Source organism: Trichosurus vulpecula, chromosome 8 (genome assembly GCF_011100635.1).
Source record: "Trichosurus vulpecula isolate mTriVul1 chromosome 8, mTriVul1.pri, whole genome shotgun sequence".
Classification (NCBI taxonomy): Eukaryota; Metazoa; Chordata; class Mammalia; order Diprotodontia; family Phalangeridae; genus Trichosurus; species Trichosurus vulpecula.
This window is the reverse complement of record NC_050580.1, coordinates 142,359,929-142,379,987: the sequence shown is the minus strand read 5'-3', so window position 1 is coordinate 142,379,987 and position 20,059 is coordinate 142,359,929. Positions and strand designations below refer to the sequence as shown.

The 20,059-nt window shown below is 39.7% G+C and overlaps 1 protein-coding gene and 1 long non-coding RNA gene across 2 annotated transcripts in view; one reads left to right on the top strand and one right to left on the bottom strand.

Moving 5' to 3' along the window:
- Window positions 1-20,059, bottom strand: part of KLF13 (Kruppel like factor 13) — a 98,347-nt gene that overhangs the window by 19,258 nt on the left and 59,030 nt on the right. The window lies entirely within an intron of this gene.
- LOC118830039 overlaps window positions 5,644-20,059 on the top strand; it is a 32,729-nt gene continuing 18,313 nt past the window's right edge. Inside the window, exons 1-2 of the long non-coding RNA XR_005009002.1 lie at window positions 5,644-5,718; window positions 15,071-15,131. This is a non-coding gene — a long non-coding RNA (uncharacterized LOC118830039). The remainder of the gene's footprint in view (window positions 5,719-15,070; window positions 15,132-20,059) is intronic.

Genomic DNA, 20,059 nt, shown 5'->3' with positions numbered 1-20,059 from the left:
TAATGCAGTTTTTCCTAACCTTTTTTTGTGTCATGGACCTTTTGGGCAGTCTGGCCAAGTCTCTTCTCAGAATAATGTTATTAAATGGATAAAATAAAATACATAGGACTACAAAGGAAACCAATTATATTGAAATAATTATCCAAAACAATTTTCCCATCTAAGTTCTTGAGGCCATGAAATCTATCCACAGACCCCACCCCCACCAGGTTGAGAACCGTTATTCTAAAGTGAATTAGGAGAACTTGGTTCTAGTCAGGACTCTACCACTCCCTGGTTTTTAGTTTCCTCCTCTAAAAAGGGCTTCAGTTTCCTTCTTGAAAAAGAGAAGGCTGGATTGGATGATCTCTAAGGTCCCTTCCAGGCATATGAGAATCAGCTTTAAACAGAGGGAGGTGTAGAAGATTTAGGGCAGACTGGATGGCTGCCTTCAAATATTTGAAGAGCCTATGACACAGGGGAGGGATGAGTTGTTCTTTCTGGCCCTTAGCGGGGTAGAAATATGGGAGGAGTAGTGAGTAGAAGTTGCAAATAGTCTAATTTAGTCTTGATGGAAAAAGAAAAACATTACTAAAAATTAGAGCAAATGAAAAGGTGTCTCTTATCCAGTATGCTGGAAAGGGAATTCTTGGAATTCCAAGACCTTTAAAGTCTTGTGATGCTATAATTTGATGATCTGGCTTTTAGGGAGATGAAAATTTAAAGCTGTGAATTGTAATAGTGAATATCAAGCTTTGAAAATGGAAAGACTTGGTCACCCAAAAGAACCCAGAAAGATGCAATGATACTACAATTTTCTTGTACTACACTCTCCTCTGCATACTCTGGGATCCAGGGACACTGTTCCTCCTTGGCCAAAATACTACACCTCCTGACTGCATTTCCAGTGGCTGTGTCCTCATGCCTGGAATTGTCTGCCTCCTCTTCTCCTTCTCCTGGTTTCCTTCATCTCATTTTAATCCCACTTCATACAAGAGGATTCTCAAAATCTCCTTTAATGCTAATGCAGCCTGCCCCTCTGACATAATCTCCGAAGTGTTTAGGTCAAGAAGAGTCATTTACATGGTGTTCCTCCCCCTAAGACTGTCAGATTCTTGAGGGCAGGGGCTGGTGTGTTTCTCTGTGTGTGTGTTTTGCCTTTGTACCTGGCACATAGTAGTTCCTTAACAAATATTTCTTGACACACAGCTAGTCCATGATAGGTATCAGTCAAAAATACGAGTCTCCTGACTTCTAGTCACATCTATGTTTTTTACACTACTCAACATTTTTATTTTGGATATCTATAGGTGAGGGAAAGCTCAGTAGCTGACACATTTGTCTTTTACATTTCTTAATGCCTATTACGTATGCTAGCAAACAACTGTGCTGGTGTCAGTTAGAATCCTACCCAAATTGTCCCAGAAGTCTATCAGTTTTTTCATCTTCATCAATGTCTGGCTATCTTTCCAACTCATTGCACAGTCATAGCAAAGCCTGCCACATGTACTGCTCATGCTCCAATTAGCCCCTTTTTCAGTACTCCTAATTAAGAGTCAGAGGAGAAATGAGAACCAGAAATAACGTTGCAGGGGGTGGGTTAGAGAGGTAGATAAGAAATAAGGAATGGTCCCACTGTAGGGCAACCAAGTTTTTAAAAGAATCATCCTTAGGTTAGACTTTAACAGGCTTCATTTTAAAATGTTCACTGATAAACGGTCTAAAGAACATTGCCATTTGGAAAAGGTCACACTTTAAAAGGTTATGGAAGAGAAATATTCAGCAAAGAATTTAAACAACATCCATCTGGAGTTATAATTACACTGTGTAAGAAACCCTCCACCCCCCTTTTTTTTTAACCTTTTGTATGGCATGTTCTTGACATCAACAAAGCTTTTTAATTCACTGTAAAATGATTTACTCTCCAATCATCTAATTGGCTATGTGTGAGAAATACACAGAGGTATAATAAACCCACCCATCTAGGCTACCTCCTGGCATTTATTGGATTCAGTGTCATTGGCATTTATTAGCAGGAAATAGGAAGTAGCCCAGTGTCTAGACTTAGGAGCTAGAGAAACAACCAAAAGGGAACTTTGTAGGTCTTTAAATGGGCTCTTTAAGCAACGGATGTGTTCCTGAAAAACTGTGTAAATCAAATCTTGCAAACGTGTGAGGGGAGCTGGTTTCTGTTTGTATTTCCTACTACCTTCTTAGATATCTCCACCTAAATGTCTCTCTGGCTGGCACTTCAAATTTAACATGTCTAAAACTAAACTTACCATCTTCCCACCTAAATAGGCCCCTCCCTGTAACCTCTCTGCTAATGGCACCACCATCCTTGCAGTTTTCTTGGCTTGTTACTTTGGAGTCATCTTTGGCTCTTCCTGCCCCTTACCCCACACTTACAATTAGCTGCCAAGTCTTACTACTTGTAACTCCACAATATCTCTGGCATCCAGCCCTTCCTCTCCACTCCCACTGAAATTTCCTTAGTAGTACACATAGTGTGGGATAGTGGAGTTAGAGTCAGGAAAACCTGGGTTTCAAATCCTGACTCTGATGTACTAGATAGCCACAGGCAAACAACTTAACCTCTCTGTGACTTGGTTTCTTTAACTGTAAAATGATGATAATATACAACCTCACAGGTTTGCTATGAAGAAAACATTTTTGAACCTTATAGTGTTAAGGAAATGAGTTATTATTATTCCATCATCTAAATGATTACAATACTCTTCTAAGTCGGCTTCCTACCTCCTGTGTATTCCTTCTTTTATTTATCCTTCTCACTACCTAATTCTTTGATCTGATCATGTTACTCATACCCTCAAAAATCTATAGTGGCTCCTCATTGCCTACCAAATAAATCTAAATTCTTAACACTGGCATTCAATACCCTCTTCACAATCTGCCTCCCACCTACTCGTCCATCCTTGTCTCATGCTTTTTCTCGTCACTGACCCTATGTTCTCAGGCAAACTGACCACTCTCTGTCTCATTTTCACCCTGCCCGCTCTCTCTATCTGCACCATTGAGCTTATTACTCCACATGCCAGAAATGCCCTCCTCACCCCACCCACCCCCATTTCTGGGGAAGTTCTCCTCTTCCATGGGCATCAATTCCATTCGGATGCCACGAAGTCTTCTCTGATATCCTCAGCTCCCATCTCTTCTTCACTAAAAAGCAGTCTTTCCCTCCTTGAATTCTCACAGCTGTTTCCCTGGACTTCTCCTTTCACTTCATCCCACTCTCCCTTGGATTATAGCTACTTGCGTCCGTGCCCTCCCTCCCATTAAGTTGTAGTTCCCTTGTGAGCAGGGCTTGGATCATATCTATCTTTGTATCCCCAGCTGTAGAATGATGCTACATATAAGAGGCACTTAATAATGTTGGTTGAATTGGATTGAACTGAACAGTGCTTTTAACTTTTCAAAGCACTCTACCATCTATTATCTCACTTTATGGTTGCCACAGCCATCCACATTACAGGGTATTATCCCCATTTGATGTGCAGTTAGGAGTGGTTCTCCCTCCTCTCCCCCCATCCTCCTCCCCGCTCCCGTGGCACAGGTGCCTGCTGGGGAAACACATGGGTTCTGCCCCTCCCATCTACCCCTCCTCCATGATCTATCCAGTTTTTTTTTTCTATTGCTTTCTGAGGCCTTTCTCCAGAGGTAGACGGGGAATATTGAGACATGTGCAGAGGGGAAGAAGCAAACCTCCAAACCCCAAGACTCAGTGAGAGATGCTGAGGAAGAAGAAAACATCCCACCTGGGAGGTGGGCATGTGGGAAAATACATCCTACTTCATTCAGTCTGGGAAAATGGAGACTTGTATTAATGTCAAGGCAAGGAGAAGACAGCTAGCTCCCACAAGCACCAGAAGAGGCCTTTTGTTCTTGGATGGGACTACTAGATCCAAAAGAAAGAGCAGAGAGTTTCAAATAACTCTAGGACATTTTGGTCCCGATGATTTCATTCTGAAGAGCTATAACACGGATCGTATTTCCATTTTAATCTCTCCAGCGTCTATGTGCTCAGGAGCTAGCATTATCTCCTGGGAAAGATTGCAAACAGTGGGAAGCTACAACATCAGCAAAGAGACACGCTGATGTGAATATGGGAGCCATAGGCAATAGGTGCCCAGGAGCAGAAGGCATGAGCATCTGTCGTAGGAGAGCCAAATGGCAGTGAGATGGATCAAAATACCAGCCAGAAAATATAGGGCAGTGGAGTAGCTAGTGAGAGAAAGAGACTGGTGCAGCAGGACCAATCAGTGAAGTTATGGAGCGGTGATTGGGCCCAACCAACCAAGGTGCAGCAAGGCACAGGGTGCTAAGATGAAGAACAAATGCAGACCTTGCCCTTCATGCAACTTAGTGGATAGAGTGCCTTGCTTAGTGTCAAGAAGACTCATCTTTGTGAGTTCAAATCCCACCTCAAACACTTACTAGCTGTGTAGCGCTGAGCAAGTCATTTAACCTTGTTTGCCTCAGTTTCCTCATCTGTAAAATGAGCTAGAGAAAGAAATAGCAACCCACTCCAGTGTCTTTGCCATGAAAAACCTAAGTGGGGTCACAAAGACTAGGACATGATTGAAAAGCACCTGAACAACAACATGCTGTAGATCCTTGAGATGGGATGGCACCCCAGAAGAAAGAGGTTCTACTCCTTCCCTAGTGAACCTCAGATTTTTTCTCCTTGTTGGGAAAAAGTGGGGAACCAAAGATAGCGCCATAAGAGTGCTAAACTTGGGGTTGGGAGATATGGGTGAATCATGCCTTAGATAACACAGGCAACTGCCTTCTATCCTATCTGTAAGTGTGTGATTATGTGAGTTATTTCCTTACTTCTCAGAAAATGAGGCAGTTAGGTGGTACAGTCGATAAAGAATGCTGGATTTTTAATCCGGAACACCTAAATCTAAATCTAACCTCTCACACTTACTAGTGGTGTGACCGCTGCCTCAGTTTCTTCATCGGTAAAATGTGGATAACAATAATAAAAATAATGCCTAATTCTCACCATTTTTTTCAGGATAAAATGAGATCATATTTGTCAAGCACTTTAGAGACCTTCAAGCTCTATATAAATACTGGCTATTATTAAAATATGACCTGATTTCAGTGGTCTGACTCCATGTCTCTGGAAGCTGAATCATACAAATTGGAAATGGAAACAGATGTGCAAGTATGTAGAATCAGTTCCACCTGGGGATACTGTTGCCATCTATGACTCACGAAGAGTTTTGCACTTCTTTGTGTCCTCGTGGGAGATGAAATGAAAGGAAACACACTATGAATGTGATCTCCTTAACTGCCTACAAGCATCTGCATTAGGGATGGAGGTACACTTGAGTGAAAAATCCTATTTCCATTCCTCATGCTGTCAGGGAAAATGTGAACAAATCTGTCACTTTCGTCTTACCTAAGTAGAGTCTCTGTATATTGAGACAAGATGGCTGAGTTGACAAATCATTTAAATTCTTTGGATCATCTGTAAGTGGGCAATCACTAGCACTGATGCCAGGGAACTAGAACCCAAGACAAATGTGAATAACGCTCTCCTTTTTTCTGTCACTTGTCCCTCTTTCTTCCATTTTTGTGTCCTTTCTCTGTTCTATTCCATTTCTTCCTTTCAACAATTATCTTTCTCTCAGGTCTACTGGTGGCACCTTGGGACACTTGGTTTTGCTGGTGGCACTCAGTGAGGAGGACGCCAATCCTTCCTCCAAGGTATAAAAGTTTTCATTTATCTTTGCAACAAATTAAATGTAGTATGATGGATTGACAAGTGCCATGGCAGAGTAGATAGAGAGCCAGTCTGAGAGTTGGGAAGACCCAGAGTCAAATCCTGCCCGTGTGGTGTACTAATTGTGGGATTATGTCCAAGTACCCCAGACATTCATCTAGACTCTTATTTATAAGTTGGGAATCTGCAGAGTTGGAGGAGAATTCCCTTTACCAGGGGTCTGAGCTACCTAGAGTTCTCTCAGCTATATAAGGATATCAGAACTGAGTTTGTGGACCTGTCTGTGGTTTCTTGGGCATCCCAATTCACTGACGTGAATGCCTATCTCATCTCCCTCCATTTGGGTCAAGTGTACCTGTGATGAAGCATGATTTTTGGATCAAAGATCATAGATGTAGACCTGGAAGGATTCTCGTCCAACACCTCCCCATTTTACATATGGAGAAACTGAGGCCCAAGGATGTTGGGTGGCTTGAGAGGTAGTAAGCATCGGAAGCAGGATTTGAACCTAGGGCCTCAGACTCCAGAACCAGTACCTCTTTCTAATGTACCACGCTTCTTTTTTCTGGGGCTTTGATGACTGCAAGCACTATTCCCAAAACCATGTAAAATGGTTCATCTTCATCCAGTCATCTTTCATAGTCTATGTACATCCATCACTGTTTCAAATCAAAAGCCCACAATAGCTCCCTATTGCCTAACCTTTAAAAGCTAAATTCTACTTGACTTTCAGCTGCTATTTATTATCTTCAAGCCCTTCACTAAACCACTGGCCAATTATCCAAATTCACTTGTTTCTCTAAGCACCCTCCTTCAATAAAACTAATCTGCTCCCCTTCCACCCCTAATAACTCCCTGCCATCACCACCCCCAACACACATACTACCTTTGTGTTTTTCCAGACAAACTCAAATTCTCTTCTAAACATGTATATTCAATTTATCTTTCAAACCAACTCAACTTACACACTCCTGAAAGTCTTCCTGGACTCACACCACATGATTTGGATTATTCTTTTATTCATTGTCTCTTTGGCATGTGCTTGCTGTCTTTGAACTCTTTCATATCCCACTTACTCGTATGTTGTTCTGTATTGTTCTAAAGTAATTTTATGTTGATTTATTGTCTCCCCAAGAAAGCTAGACAAGAATGTGGAAGCTGGTGAAATTTACCTTGACCATCTACTACCCATTTTATCTCACAGAGAGCAAGGCTGGTACCATTCCCCCATAACTGGGGTTCTTAAACTCAAGTGCAGGAGTCTGTGGATAGATATCAGGGGGCTGTGGCTTTAGATGGAAAAAAGAATTACATCTTTATTTTCACTAACCTCAAAGTAGAATGAATCATTTCCATTTGAAAACATTATTCCAAGAAGGAGCTCAGAGCACACTATTCTGCCATGGGCCCCCATGATATAAAAAAGGCTAAGAACCTCTGCCTTAGGCCTTGCTTCCAAATGCCAGCCAACTGATCCCTACTAATGCTGATAATAGCTTTAACTGCTATAGGTCTCAGGAGTATTTGCATTTTAATAAGTGACTCAAATATGAAAACACACAACCCAAAAGAACAAATCACAAATGGTGGAATTCCAGGAACCATACAGATAGTGGGTACATATTTTTGGACAGGGACCCAACTTGGTATCCTTTAAATTACATACTCCATATATGGTCACCAATTCCTGGGGCTCTCTCTGCTTCCCAACTAGGCAATAATAGTCCCTAAAAGAAAGAATTAGTCTTCTCTTTCCTCTCTAGGTCCCCATTGGACCTTTTTGGGTCCTCAGGACGCAGTAGGCACTCAGTAAAAACTAAGGAAATAAATTAACTGAGGAGAAAAAACTGCTTTCTGTAAAAATTGCCCAATTCTGATGACTAGAGATAGCCTGCTATTTCTTAAGGCACTTTAAGATGCTTGGTGATGGTTTTCCAAGAGACTCTGACTGAACCAATTATTTCATCACGGTGTGGGAGTTAGTAGAATGATGAGCCCAAGCTGGTGAAAAGGTTGAAAAGTGTCAAGGCAGTGGCATACTTAACAAAGTGAGGGATGAAGTGTTAGAGTCACATGAGGATGATTTTTTTTTCCAAGACAAATGGACTAGTTGGCCCACACCACAGATGAAGACTGAGCTTCACTAAAATTTTTTCTTTTGTTGTGATTTTTTTGTTATTGCTCAGAAGTCCTCGCAAAAATGTCCAGGGTGAAGAATAGGCACAGTATTTTCTTCAGAAAAAGTAAAAAAAATGATTTCGGGCAGAGCAGAATTAGGATGAATCTCTGAGAATACAAATAGCTGACATTTCTGAGTTTACTTCATAAGGGAAATCTTACAGCCAGATAATATGTTGCCATGTTGATCTCATGGTGCCCAAAACCATATGATCTCTAATTCATAGGAATTAAAGCTAGAAGAAGCCTTGTGATGATCATCCAGTCCACCCCTTCATTTTACAGACGAGGAAAATGAGGCAGAGTAATCAAGTGACTTGCTTAATACCAATCTAATGATATATAGCAGAACTGAGATTAGAATCCAGGTTTTCTTACTCCAAAGCCAGTGCTCTTTCTACTACACGAAGCTGCCTCAAATTCATGAGCCAACCAGGTCAAAAAGAGAGAATATCACTGCCCCTTTCTAGGCTTCCTACAATTTACTCCCCTCCATGAACTCGATGGTCCAGTGGCATTGGCCTACTTGAAATTCCTGGAATATGACACCGTACCTCCCAAGTCCATGCATTTTTACTGGCTGTCCCCACCCCTGAAATGCTCTCTCTCCTCTCCTCCAACTCCTAGCTTCCTTGGATTCCTTCAAGACCCAGCTCAAATTCCTCCTTCTGCAGATCTTTCCTGGCCTGTTAGGAGACCCAGGGTTCATTTAAGTCTTGATTCCTGAGACACTGGTCAAGTTAAAACAGGAGGCAAATGGGGGCTATAGGCTTTATCCAATATGTGGCAAGAACTGTCTTAAGGTGTCGAGGAAAGTCTTTACCCTCCAAAGTAACTATCTCTCATGCAAACTGGTGCCTTAAATGCCTCTAATGGGGAGATAGATACAGGGCTTAAAATACAAATACCCTTATGAACATGGCTGAAATGGACCCTCAGGAAGGCTGATGTCAGAGATTTTCACAAAGGCCAGCTTTGATTAAGGAGAAAGGAGAAAGAACACGTAAAATGGGGTAGATAATCAAAAGAGGTAGAAGACAAAACAGAGGCCCCACTGAATCATAAAAAGGATACAGAAGAGGGAAGCAGGAAGAACATCATTAAAAGAGAGTTTTATCTCCTTACACATTTGCAAAGGGTCATCCCAGTTAGAGACACTATGCAATTCTAGGTACATTTCTTTCACTCTTTTCTCCTTTTCTTTTTCCTTCTCATCTTCCTACTCCTGAGAAGTAGGACAATATAGTGGGCAGAAGATCCAAAAACTTGGCCTTGAACTCTGGCTCACTTACTTTCTAGTTATAGGACCATGGGCAAGTCACTTAACCTGTATAATTTTCCCTTTCTTCTTCTATAAAATAGGAGAATGAATACATGTTCACCAAAGGTTATTACTGGTGTCATAAATGCCTAACCTAAAGGCCAAATAAAAGAAGGATTTCTTAATGAAAGGTATTTTTAAAAAATGCCCTCCTCCACAAGTGACATTAAACTAATTGCAAAGTACTCTGCAACATAACAAAGCCTCTTTAGAAAAACACACAGAGAAACCCCATGCATGACAGAATGTAAGCTCCCCAAGAGTAGGGATCACTTCTTTCATGTATATGTATATGTATATGTGTATATATACATATATATACATATATATGTGTGTGTGTATACACACACACATATATGTTATGTATACATATGTATGTATATATGTATATATTTATGCCCAGCACCTAGAACAGGGTCTGCACATAGCTGGTAATTAATAAAAGCTTGTTGATTGATTAAGCGATGAAAGAGAATAGCCTAGTCATTCTCACTGGAAAAACAAAGTGGATGAAAAACATAATATCCGGTTTATGGCATGATGCTGTATAAACCATCTACTAAACTAGTCTAACAATATGTATAGCTAGGATAAGTACTGCAGACAGATAATGAGCACAGCCCAGAAATAAATAGAAGAAGCTGGAGAAGGATTATGTTTTGACAATTATGCAGCATTTTCAATGGTCCCAAACTGCCTATTGCTGTGAAAGTCCATTTCTTTAACATTGGTGTTCTCCTATTGCTACTTACTATATTACTGTGAATTAGAATACCATGGCCTAAAAATAATTATAATTACAAAACTCAAAAGACAATGGAAAGACACACTAAGGCATAGACATAATGAAATAACAACTTGTGGCTAAGAAGCAGAATAAAAGACATCACTGGGACATGTATGAGCAGAAAACAAGGAGAATCAGTTATGTATAAGAATGTGAGATAACAGGTAGATAACCTAAATGGTATATTGGTACCCTTGAGATAGTAGGTTAATAAGAGGAAGACCTCCAACACATTGAGTAAGTAGACACTCTTTGGAGGATTCTGGGAAAATGGGAAGAATTTGCACAGAATAAAAAGTCTTGGATGAATTGTGATTTGTACAAAATGCAAGAGTACAGATACCTAAGCGATCGTGACTCCATCAAAGTAAAAAGGGGCTTTACAAATTGTAAGGATTCATCTTCTTGAGTTCAAATCCAGCCTCAGCCACTTACTAGCTGTATGGCCTGGGTAAGTCACTTAACCCTGTCTGCCTCGGTTTCCTCATCTGTCAAATAAGGTGGAGAAGGAAATGGTGAACCACTCCAGTATCTCTGCCAAGAAAACCCCAAATGGCATCACAAAGAGTCAGACATGACTGGAAAAAATGACTGGATAGCAACATGGATTGGAGGAAATAACACATGAAAAAGTGCTTTGAAAAACTAAAGCAGTGTACAAATGCAAATTATTATTGTTATTATCATTATCATTAATTTCTCTTGCTATTTTCCCCTTCCCTTCTGCCCATTCCTTGGTTGATCTGTCCTTACCTACTACTTCCTCCAAAGAATATATTTCAGGACTTGATTAATCAGTTTGACAGAATACAGTCCAATGAAATCTTCCGAGCATTTACCATGAGCAAGGCACTGTTCTAGGCACAGGGATACAAATACAAATAGAAAAATGGCCTCTGCCCTGAAGGAGCTTAAATTCTCTTGAAATCAGAGATGATTACTGCAATCCACCGGGTCTACATGACAGCCTGAGACAGAAGGGAGAAGAAAGAGTGACAAAAATGTACTTACTTTTCCCAGAGCCCGGCAACCTTCAGGGGCATTCCCCAACCATAAGGCATGAGTTAAAGAATACATTTGAAAATGATTTTGGGTGACAGACAGAAGTAGCATCCCAGCTGTTCCACCCTAAAGCTGAAAGAATTCATAGGCTAGCCCCAGACACTGGCTAATTGGGGTCTGCTTTGTTTGCACCATAGTGTGAAGCACATTCTGACTTCACCAAGCCAAAGAAACCAGGTCCCAATCCAGCGTCTGCCCACTTGCAACACTTGGAAATCTCTATGCTTCTTCTGGGGAAGAAAGAGTTGGATCTTTTCCTCTGGTGAGGTCATACTTAATCTCCAAGGCAGAAAGAGAAGTTTTCCCTAACCCATTTCCCCTATTCCATCCCTAAACCATTTTTTAGGGTCAGTCCCTTCAAATGAACCCAGAATGCTCCAGAGCCACATTTAATTTCAAGAGCATTGTTGGCTTCGGATTGGACCCATTCCCATGGAATACAATGACCTCACATTATGAGCTATTATCACATTAGAAATGTCAACCTTCTCTACTTTTTTACATCTACCTCAAAAAACCCAATAACATAGGAAAATACATAGCTTCCTGTCTTTCTTTGCATTTACTGCCAGGCTAAGAGAGTGAATAATTTGCAAAGGGCTGGGATTTGGACAGCAAAATGACAACTTGGTCATTATATCAATCAACCAATAAACATTGATTAATACCTACTCTGTGCCAGGTACCATGCCTAAGTACTTTATAATTATTATCTCATTTGATCCTTCCAAGATAGGTGCTATTATTATCCCCATTTTACAGATGAGGAAACCAAGGCAAACAGAGGGTAAGTGACTTGCCTGGGGTCACAGATCTGAACTCAGTTCTTCTTGATTCCAGGCTCAGTGCTCTGTGCATTATAGTACCACCTAGCTGACCCTCTATTCAACCCCTCTACAACTAAATATATGATTTTGTTATTGCCAAAAAATTTCACCCTGAAGCCAACCTGGTGATCAGCTTCTCCAAACCTAGATAGGTAGGTCTTGAATAGAAGGAATATAGTACTTTACTAGACCCAAACTGTAAGCTTTTTGAGCTTGGTAGAATCTTCTAAGAGCTTACACTTCTCTAGCATTGCTTTTCAGGATACAGAGTCCTATGAACCTAAAATCCTAAGGGAAGGACTCTGTGTTTGAAAAAAAATTGCTGAGAAAGCTAAAAAGTAATTGGGCAGAAAGTAAGTGTAGGCAAGAATCTAACACTAAATACCACAAGTTCCAAAGGGATAGATATAAGACCTAAATACATAAGGTTGTATCATAAAAACAATTAAATGACAACAGAAAATATTCCTTAGATTTATAGTTCAGGAATTTTTAAACAAATAGGAGACAAAAGTGAGTATAAAAGAGGGAACATAATTTTGATCACCTAAAAATATATATATTTTCATCAATTATTTCTGATAAATGTCTGATATCCAAGAATATAGGGAATTGACATATATACATATATATATATATATATATATATATATATACACATATACATGTATAACTAAGAGGCATTCCTCCACAGATAGGTGGAGATAAAACAATTTTCAAACAAAGAAAAAAATCCTGCAAATCACTAATAACAAGAGAAATCTGATGGATATTTCCTTCTGTCCTCATTTAATTGTTTTTATGATATATTCTTTTGTACTTATGTTTTGTTTATTACAATAGAAGATTCTAAGGTAGAAGAAGGTATTGAGAAATAATTGGGATTTTTTAAAAAAGGGATCAATTAAAAATGTTTTGAGAGAGAGAGAGAGTCACCTTAATGCTACAATGAGGAATCAGAATAGAACTTTTGAGGAGAAATAGCATTAATATATTTGGGAGAAGGGTTGAGACCTGTAATTTGTTGGCATAGGGAACTCCAAGTATAGAAAGTCCCTCCACAAATGCAGACCAGCAACTCATTTATAACTTATAATTTTTGAATGTTACCAGAAGCGCTGAGAGATTAAATTACTTGTTCATAGTTATGAAGCTAGTATGTGCCAAAGACAGAACTTGATCTCAGGTTTTCCAGAATTCAAGGCCAGCCTTCTGTCTACTATACCATGTTTCCTATCCTTGATATCATTATCACCATCATCATCATCATCACCACTGTCATCAACACACCAGAAACTTGATATTCTTTGTAAACTAACAATGGACAAATCCCCATACTACAAATAGAGACTCTGAAATATTCTTGAGAATTCAACAAATAAACCATACTGGAACTACAGCATTATCACAAATGAAACTATTTCCCATAACTGTTTATGGAGCTGTCCGGGCAGTTATGGGCAATAGTTTTGTTTGTGATAATGCTTCATCAGCAGTATGGTTTATTGGTTAAATTCTCAAGGATATTTTGAGGAAGAGAGGTGGAGCCAGCCAGTGTTATTCCTCCTGCTCCCAATGAAATGGTTGATAGCCTTTCTAGAGATTAACCTGGCCATGTACTGAACCAATATCTCTTGGGCAGTACAGATGTGTTCTTAAAAGTAATTGACAAGTAGCCCAATGAAAAACAGGCTTATTTGAAGTTACAGTGCCACAAGCATAAAATAAAGTTCATCTTAAAAGGGCCACTGGGAGAGCAAGAACTTTGATGGGGGCGGGGGGGGGGGGGGGTAGTGGGGGGAGCAACAGTAATTACAAACACATACCCCTTCCTCCAGCTCATTTGCCTGGAGAGGTCAAAACGACCACATGCCAAGAATTTCATAAGCTGTTTTTTTTTCTTTTTCATTTTTTTTTTTTTGCTGAGGGTTGCAAAACACATCAAGAAATTTCCATTCCCAAGGTCACTTTAAAACAACAATACCAAAATACTGATCATTTCTGCCAGTGGAAGTCTCTGGGTATTTTATTCCCAGGAGACCAATAGCAACCACAGACAAAAGTCCTCTTGAGTTAACCTGCCACACACACAAAACAAGTTTCTTCCCAGAGGGATCTGAGTCTAGAAATAAATCCCTTGCCCTACGTGACAAAAGCTTCCAAAGTTGTACCTGAAGACATAGTTACACCACACAAGTCCTTGCCCAAAATGGTATATAATGCAGTAAGTGGTCTCATGCAAGGTGGTAACTGATACCCTTTAAATAAACAGATCTTTACAATTCCTTTTTCTCTGATTTGAGGAGAAAATCAGCAGCTCTACCAAAGGAGAAGCCAAAAAAAGTGGACCAAAGCTCCTGAGGAAAAAACTGAAATGACAATAAAGCTGGTAAACATCTCTCAGGACTTCTTTTTCATTTCCAAGCTTTAAAATAGGTTTTTTTTTATTCTGGTTTGGAAGTTGAATACTTCATTGGTATTCTACTCCTCCAAAGCAATAACCTGGCAACTTCATACAGAAATACATTTCTATGGAATTTCTTTATATAGATTTTCTAAAATTCATTCACTAAGGATGTAATATCCCTTTTCATCATTGAAAACCTGGCTTATTCATGTAATGAAACCTCATTGATGAAAACTAATTGAGAGGTCAATCTTTTGTGCATTGTGAAAAATTTTTAACTATGGAAAATCTTTAAGGGAATGCAATGTTCTTACTCCCAGACTAACCTTACTCGGAATGGGCCAAAGCAAAAAGTTTTCTAATCAGGTTCTTTTTATGGGGGAGGGGGGCAGTATGTTTTAATCAATTGATGCTTTTGGTTCTGTGATTTCATGTGTGTAGGACACTCCCTACAGAAAAACTCCCTCTACTGATACAAATGGATAGCTCATCTGTAGCCTATTGTTTTAGAGCATGCCCTACCTGAAAGGTTAAGTAATTTATGACTTATCCATGGGCATACAGCTAATATAGGTCAGAGGTGGAGATTTAAACCCTGATCTTCTTGACTGCAAGGCCAGTCTTCTATCGATGACGACAACGATGATGGTGATGATGATGATGATGATGATGATAATGATAGCATTTGTATAGTGCTTTAGGATTTGCAAACACCCTTTACATATGGTATCTCATTTGATTGTTTCCATTGCAGCTACAACCACCCAGAGCTTTCCTTCTACTGGCATAACCTTTGAAAAACTTCAATGTCACAGGTAAGGATTTGGCCTTTGGTTAAGGTAGAACTCCTTTTTTATTTTGCTTTGTTTTTTATAATTGTTGTTCTCAAGGAATGTTTAACAATAACTAATAAATTTTATTTTTCTTCTTTTAAAAAAATTTACCTTATTTATTTTTTTGTTGCATTTTGAGTTTTAAGTTGTCTCTCTCCCTGCCTCCCAATCCCCTATCAGAAAAAGCCAACATTTGATGTAGATGTGTATGTGGAACCAAACAATACATACTCCCATATATCAGTTCTTTCTCTGGAGGTAGATAGCATTTTCCTTCAAAAGTCCTTCGTAGTTGATTTGAACATTCACATTACTCGTAAAAGCTTAGTCATTCACAGTTATTCTTTGAACAATACTGCTGTTACTATACACAACATTCTCTTGGTTCTGCTCATTTCGCTCTTCATCATTTCATGCAAGTCTTTCCATGTTTTTCTAAAGTCAGCCTGCTCATCACTTCTTATAGCACAGTAGCATTTCAGTAGAACTGCTTTTTAAACATAATTAGTAGTAGTCACAATAATAGAAATTACGCCTTTTATGTGCATAGCCCTTTAAAGCCTTCAAAGTATAAGTTTTCCGCATATATAGTCATATTAACAACACTGAGTTAGGCCAAACAGGCATAGATGAGGAAGGTTGGCTTAGAGAGAAGGTTCAGCAGATTCCTCCAAAGCCAAGTAGATTTTTCTGGTTCAATTCAAAATTTATCAAGCACCTGCTACGTGTTAAGTGTTAGGAATACAAAGACAAAAACAAAATCTCCCTGCCCCGCAAATAGCTTATATTCTACCAGAGAGATAGCCATATACACAGATAAGTGCAATATAAAGTGAGGAATTAAAGGGGGCAGAGGAAAGATCAGATAGGATGTACTAGGAATATTTGAAGGAGGGAACAAGACTAATAACTGGGGACGTCATGGAAGGCTTCGTAGAGAGTGTGGGACCTGAGGTGAAGCTAAAAGAAGATAAAGAAGATGGCGGATGGGAGATGGAGGCAAGGGACAAATATAAGGGGGTGGTCTACTCTGACACCATCTTGGAATGCTCTACCACCTCACCTCTACCCATTGCTTTCCCTGTCTTCCTTCAAGACACAATGGAAATCCCACCCTTCTAGGAAGCCTCTCTCAGGCCCTTCTTCCTCTCCTGCCAGCTGCTCATGTTTTTCCTTTTAGACTTTCTTCTATGTACTCTCTGTGTCTATGCATGCATGTATGTATGTGTGCATGCATGCATAGACACACATCACGTGTGTATCTAGTGGGTTACATATTACCTCCCATATCAGGATTTTGGAAGACAGGAAAAAAACATTTATTAATGTGCCAGGCACTGTACTATGCATTTTACATATGTTATCTCATTTGATCCTCAAAACTCTCAGAGGTAGGTGTATAGTTGGTATAGTGTAGACAGAGATTTGAGGGCATGGACTGTATTTTTGTCTCTTTGTATTCCCAGGACTTACTTAGTATAGTACCTGGTACATGGTTCTTTTAAAATGCTTGCTGAGTGACTGATTGACTGGTTCCTGAGTCTCCATTCAAACTCCTATATCTCCTACCTCTACTAGAACTATAAGTTCCAGAGAACAGACTGATACCCCCCAGAGATAAGAGGCACTGTGTCAAAAGCCACAGCATCCTGATTTTCCAGATAGCCAGTAACCCTAGGAATCTTGAGAGGCAAGGCAGTGAACTTGAAGCTATAGGACTTGAGTTTGAATCCTTACTACCTACATTATATTAGAACTTGGGCAAGTCACCTAATTTCTCTGGGTCTCAGTTTCTTCATCTCTAAAATTAGATGAGAGGAGGGGGAGTGGACTAGATGTAGACCTTTAGAGGCCTATCTCTAGATCTATGCTTCTATAAATGCAACAGTGACCTCAATAAAACTACAGCTCCCATAATTCTGACTTTCTCCATCATCTGCAGCCACCAGACAGAAACCAGAGATCTCCAAAGTGAGGCTATCTTGCCCAATGACAGATAAGGGGCAACTCTACTCACTCTCAGAAACCTAGCACGCATCTCTGCAGACCTGTTTGCCCTTGTTCCCAAAACTGCAAGCCCTATTAATGGATAATGCAAAGATAATTCTCTGATTTAATCACTAAACTTCTCTTTGAATTATAGATGAGTGTAGTGTACCTTTGCTGATGCAGAATGTAATGTAGGTCACAGATGTGAACTCAGGCTCAAATGTGTAGTTTGTAGCCCAGAGAGAAAGCAGCTTGCCATTGGCCATGGTGGACAATTCCTGGGCTTGAACGGAGGAATTGTTCTACCCCCAAGAACCTAATCGTGCATGCATAGCATATGTGTTCATGGCACATAATTCACCTGGTACTCATCAGACCTACATGTTTTATGGGAAAACATTAGTTCTCCAGAAGATATTTATTCTGTTATAGCCTAAACTTGTTTATACTCCCAGGGAGTTCTGTAGATACAAAACTAAAGGATTTCAAATATTTACTTCAGACCCCTCAGCTGTTGGTGTGTGTGTGTGTGTGTGTGTGTGTGTGTGTGTGTGTGTGTGTGTGTGTGTGTGTGTAGTTGGGGGAGAGGAGAGCTCTGGACCTCTGATTTCATCCTTGTGTGGAAATTCCCGCCACCAATCAGCAGCTCATTTCTAACTTATAGCTTGAGTTAGGTGGAAACAATAAACATGTTTAAATATCTAACAGCTGCTTTCTTTTCACAATTCTTTGGACCTGACTTGTGATTTCATTGGTATAGGGCAACTCACAATGAGGTAACTCCCTCTACTAATGGAGGCTGGCACCTTTTCTGCAACTCAATTTATTGCTTGCATAGGGCACTAAAAGGGTGATGCAGATAGTAAGAGTAAGAGGTAAGATTTGAATTTAGGATTTCTTGAGCCCAACAACACTTACCATACTCTCTCTCTCTCTCTCTCTCTCTCTCTCTCTCTCTCTCTCTCTCTCTCTCTCTCTCTCCAAGTTGGCACTCTATCCATATGCTATACTACACTGACTCTAAGTTATTGAAAATAATTGAAATAGGAACCTACCAAATGGCCTTCTTTATTTTTTATTTCCCCTCCTTCACCTCCCAGCCTCATCTCTGGTGACTACTGCTACCACTAATCTCATTCCACTTTTTTCAAGTATCCCTGAGTTCCCTGTCTTCCCACAATGAGGTGGTATCCCTTCATTTAAAAAGCAGAGGTCTCCAGAGCTCTTGCTTATACTAATTTGTCATAAAGATGTAATTCAAGAGTGCTTTTCCTGTTCTTTGTCCCTAATGCATTGTGGACCTTGCCTGGTATGACAAAAAAAAACCAACTTGTTAGTTACTTCACATTAGTCAAACTCTCAAGAGAATTAATGAAGTTTCCTGTGCCACTGACCAGTAGAGCAGCCAAATGGTCCAATAATTTCCCTCTCCACTCTCTCCCCTCATAGCCCCAATTTAGAGGGGCCAGTGTGTGAGAGACCTAAAGTGTGGAAGTAAATATTGGTTAGTTACAATGTACTCTGATAACATGACTTGGAAGAGTTTAAAATCAATGGCCTCAACCTCTCAGAAAATATTGCTGTTTCTAAATTTGCAATTAAGCTGTAGACTTGGAGTCCAACTTTAATCTCTTAGAGGATAAATGACCATCTGTAGACAATGAATTATCTCACTAAGGGGTCAAACATAATAGATGATCCACATAGCCTTTTATGTTTAATTAAGTCCATTTTTATTAAGTCTTCCCAGTTAGGATTATGCCAATTTAGAGAGATGGTTGTTTACCCAGTAGTTAAAAGAGACAAAGCAATTATATACTCTTCATAAGTATTTAATCCAGTATTTAATAACCCTTCCTGTCACAGAGCTTCTACCCCATATCTGACCTATGTCTCTCATTGTGATTTTCCTTTTTCTCCTTTCCAGTTTGCAATAGAGATGAGAAAAGAAAGAAAAAAGGAAGGAAGGAAGGTAGGAAGGAAGGAAGGGAGATGGAAGGAAGGGAGATGGAAGGAAGGGAGGAAGGAAGGAAGGAAGAGAGGAAGGAAGGAAGGAAGGGAAAAATATGCTTCAATCTGCACTTTGATTCTTTTGGCTTTCTATCTGGGGATCGATGGCATGTTTCAAAATTAATCCTTTGGAAGAGTGATTGGGAATCGTGTTGATCAGTTACTAAGTCTTTAAAGTTGGTCATGGTTACAATACTGCTGTTATTGTATACATTGTTCTCTTGTTTCTGCTCACTTCATTTTGTGTCGATTCTCAGAATACACTGTTTACTCAAGTTCATTTTATCATCTTCTGAACTCCATTAGTCACTTTGTATTAAAGTAACTTGTTTTCCTTCCTAAAGACACTACCTTTGCTCCCCATGCCTATTTATCTTCTTCATCTTAGTGTCTGTCTACTTCCTTAGTCTGGTATAGCAGAAAGGCAGTTAGACAATGATTGTAATTCTAGCTCAGCCACTAGTCATGTGACCTTAGGTAAGTTACCTAACCTCTATGAACCTCAGTTGTCTACATTGCAATGTAGAGCTAATATTCTTCCTTATCTACTTCATGGGGTTGGGTTTGTTATTTTTTGGTTTTTGTATTTTTGTTTTTAATGAGGATAAAATAACCTAATAATGCTTTTGAAAGTACCACAAAAGGATAAGCATTATTACTTATTATTATTATGGATTTTATATACTCTAGCTTTCTTTTTTTGTTTTGTTTTTGCTTTTTGTTTTGGCAAGGCAATTGGGGTTAAGTGACTTGCCCAAGGTCACACAGCTAGTGAATGTGTCAAGTGTCTGAGGCCAAATTTGAACTCAGGTCCTCCTGACTCCAGGGCCGGTGCTCCACTCACTGCGCCACCTAAATGCCCCTAGCTTTCTTATTCAATAAAAATAAAACATCCCTCCCATACCTAACAC